This window comes from Parus major, chromosome 1A (assembly GCF_001522545.3).
Source record: "Parus major isolate Abel chromosome 1A, Parus_major1.1, whole genome shotgun sequence".
In the NCBI taxonomy this organism is placed as follows: Eukaryota; Metazoa; Chordata; class Aves; order Passeriformes; family Paridae; genus Parus; species Parus major.
Window position 1 is genome coordinate 36,223,702 of NC_031773.1, and position 775 is coordinate 36,224,476.

Consider the following 775-nt stretch of genomic DNA (forward strand, 5'->3'; position numbering starts at 1 on the left):
GTGGATAGGAAGTTTTCAGCCCTTCCTCGTGCATTTTATACACTTTTTTTCCCTTCTGTCTGCCCCCCCTGCTCACATTACAAGCTCTCAGAGGCCGGGGCCGCCTGTTATCTGTGTCTGTGTACAGCGCTCGTTGCCACTGAGCTCTGTTGAGGCCTTTGGATCCTGCTGTTACGCCTAGAACAATTCATAACGCCCAGGGCTGCGCACAGCCAGCGCGCCGCTGCCTCACCCCCCGTGTCCCTGCGGATGCCCGTATCTCAGCGCACCCGCGGGAAACTTTTGGTGACAAAGGCACACCCAGCCGGCCCTGGGCGGCGGGGGCAGCGGCGCCCGGAGAGCACGGCCCCTTTAAATTCCAGCTGTGCGGCGGGGGGCAGCACCGCTGGCGGCGCGGGGCTGGGGCCGGGGCCGCTGCCGGTGCGCGGCGGCGGAGAGCGCGCAGCCCTGCGCCCGGGGAGGCAGCGGCTCCGGCGCCGCGGTCCCTCGCGGAGGCGGAGAGGATGAGGATGGCTTCTGGCTTTTTTTTTTGCCTCCTCGCGACGATTTCCATAGTAACCTGATCGAGCGGTGCAATTTCGGAAACTGGGGTGGCTTTATTATTATTTTTTTCCTCCCCATTTTTTTTCCCCGGCTTCATCCCACCGCTCCCCGAGGAGCGCCAGCCGACAGGTAAGGTGCCCCGACCCCGCGGGGGTGTTTCCGCGCCGCCGAACTTCCCGGGGCGACGGCGGCCGGGCGCGGGGTCCTGCCCGCGGGGCTCCGCCGTGCGCGG

General features: G+C 65.8%; 1 protein-coding gene across 1 annotated transcript in view; it reads left to right on the forward strand.

The window, feature by feature from the left end:
• Positions 1-477: 477 nt before the first annotated feature.
• The window catches only part of NAV3 (neuron navigator 3), a 506,339-nt gene continuing 506,041 nt past the window's right edge, over positions 478-775 (forward strand). The window contains exon 1 of the mRNA XM_015628501.3: positions 478-672. The gene's annotated coding sequence lies outside the window, so the exon portion shown is untranslated. The remainder of the gene's footprint in view (positions 673-775) is intronic.